We start from the raw sequence: 2,766 nt of genomic DNA, 5'->3' as shown, positions 1-2,766 counted from the left end.
CGCCTTTTAATTTTTCTTGTGCGTGATGTTTGGAACAGCTTGGATTCTGGAATTTAAATTCCATGCTAGGCTTTGGAGTATTTAAATTCCAACTTGTCTTTGAGCTTCCATAAAGGACTCATCTCCCCTATACTAGCTTTGGGACGATGATATTTTCAGCTTTGGAATCTTTGCCTAAACCGCTTGTTTCCAAAGTTCCCCAACCATGTTGCCAATGCTAGGAGTGCACTAGTTTTAGCTTTCTTTTCAAGTGCCAAATCTCCTACACTTTTACTTCCTACCTTTTTCGAGCAAGTGCATATATTTTGTTGAGATCATTAGGGTCTCCAAAGGTGTCTCTTTGCTTCATCTTCAAAGTTGCATCTCCTTTTCATCCGGTTTACTAACAATCTGTTTTTCATTTCCTCATGTCTTAAACTAAGGGCCCTCTCAGGCTGCCGGGACTTCCATCTCTTTTAGTCTTAAACCGTCCCTAGCCATCTCAGAGCTCTCGTTTCCTAAATGTTTTTTTCTGCAACTCAAACGTAGCTGTTGGCTTCTTGTGTTCTTGCTGCAGTAGCTCGTGCTCCATCTTGGGCAATTGGATTTCTTCTCGCAAAAAACTCAAGGCATTATCCTCTTCGCCCTTCTCAGGAGAATTAACCGGTGGGTCGATGAGCTTTGTGAGCCTTTCCACTACCGTTGCAGCTTCGAGAACTTCAACTTTGTATCATCCAACTCGTGTTGTATCCTATGAACATGTTCATCTTTCCCCAGAAGTAGCGGTTTAGAGGATTTAGTAAGTTGCTTCTTCTCTACGCTTAACTGTTCCTCCAAATTCAAATAGTTTACCACTTAAGTCAGATAATTTTTTCTATGCATCAAAGAGATCAGAATCCTTTTCTTTCAATAGAAGCTTAATAGATGCTAGTTCAGAATGCAAATGCTAGATTTGAAGCCTTGCCTCTACTAGTTCCGACTCTTTAACCTGGAGGAGATTTTGAGCTTTCTTAAATTCATAAGTTCTCTGATCTAACTCATTCTGAAACAAGGTTAATTCTCGAGTTGTCTGTTTTAGAGAAGACTTTTCTTTGTTCTTATAATTGTATATATATATATATATATATATATATATATATATATATATATATATATATAATGAAATTGGAATGTCAATAACAACATGGTTTCCTTACATTGCATACTCTTAGTTTGACATGTGGCCTTCAAACATGGCATCTAAATCTCTGTCACATGATTTTGTACATATTCAGATAGAAGGGGTTGATACGGTAGGTCAGGTCAAATATGTAATAGTATGGTCACGTACAAGTGTTTAAGGGCATGGGTTCACGGGTTTTACACTTCCAAGAGTAACTAGGTAATCGGGTCACGGAGAATCAAAGGACTAAAAAGAAACCTTGTGGTACAAGGTTTAAAAAAATAAAGGTAAGGTTTAAAAGGAGTGCTAAATCTGGGTTGGTACAAGGTTTAGAAATTGGTTCACTAGTTTTTTTGTCTTTGGTGATTTCTCTTTCCTTCCAATAGCTTGCTATCCATGCTACAAACAACCAATTTCTTCTAGGCTTAAATGGATAGGATCAGCAATTTTCTCAGTAGGAATGTCAATAAATTGAATTTTTTTCATGCAAAGTTACTACTTATAATTGTTCCTCTTTATTACTAATATAGGGAACTGGCTTAACAATGGCAACATTTTTCTCTACTGTTAGCATGTGTTTTTGTGGGCTTGTAGCAATCTTGGATATAGTAACATTTAACATTTTTCTCTAGGTAACACGCTTGTTTTGGATTTTCTTTCCACTTACTTTTATGATTTTTCTCATATTTGGTTAAGCTTCTTGATGGGGTGATCTGAACTATATCTTGAATTTGAGTTTTAATTATTTTTTTCTACTTAATGCGGTGGAAGGCTTGCCCTAAGGACTTTATAAGGGAGCAAAACAAGGAGATACTGACCTATAGGTATGTTGATTCACACAAAACACTTGAGTATGTATTGTTTTCAAAACTTCCATTAAATGAAGGAGATAAAGAGTTTAGAGTGTGTAATGTGATTAAACTAAGAGTGACTAGTGTGGGTTTTCTATTAATCTTGTTGCTATTTGTTTGTATTACAATTTGTCGTAATGTCTAAATTCTTTGAGGATTAATTGACTTTGTCATGCCCTGTCCATTTGACACTTTCTAGTGAAGACGGTAGTGCTCATGGTATACTAATTGGATGTTCTGGTTGTGGTCCGATTTTCTAAAGTTGAATTACTTTGTTCAGTAGAATTAGTTCCTTGGTGATGATATTGTGCAGGCTTGATTGAAATGAATTCCTTGTCCTTTATATCCATATTATTCGTTGTTGCACATACATGATCAACCCTCCATGTATGCACTATATAATTTATGCATGATGGACTTACAAGCTCTTAGTTTGTATTATTCTTTATTGGTTCTTAATATCTGGTTGTTATTTTTTGACGTCTTTAGCACCAAACTATATTCAAGTCTGTGAAGGAATTTATATTTTATTTATTTTTTTGTTTTTTTGCAGATGGGCTTGTAAAAATGCTAAAGGTTGGTTCTATTACAAGAGATCGGCAATTGTTCAGTCTAGCCAGTAACATGACATTCTACCATTTTATAGACAGGGTTTAGACTTAACAAAATTACTTGTAGAGGATGGTAGACTATTTTTCTATATTTTGACTATGTCAAAACTTACGTACAAAAGGACGTAAATTTTCCTTTTTATATTTAATGAATATTTTTTTC

At 35.1% G+C, this 2,766-nt stretch overlaps 1 long non-coding RNA gene across 1 annotated transcript; it reads left to right on the top strand.

Annotated features, from left to right (window-relative positions):
• The first annotated feature begins 832 nt into the window (after positions 1 to 832).
• On the top strand, positions 833 to 2,766 carry LOC147486457 (uncharacterized). The gene is made up of 3 exons (XR_015202618.1): positions 833 to 1,031; positions 1,913 to 1,965; positions 2,546 to 2,766. It is a non-coding gene; the product is annotated as an uncharacterized LOC147486457 (long non-coding RNA).

The sequence above is a fragment of the Coptis chinensis genome, chromosome 7 (assembly GCF_015680905.1).
Source record: "Coptis chinensis isolate HL-2020 chromosome 7, ASM1568090v1, whole genome shotgun sequence".
Taxonomy (NCBI): Eukaryota; Viridiplantae; Streptophyta; class Magnoliopsida; order Ranunculales; family Ranunculaceae; genus Coptis; species Coptis chinensis.
The sequence above is the reverse complement of the archived record's forward strand: the minus strand, read 5'-3'. Positions and strand labels throughout refer to the sequence as shown.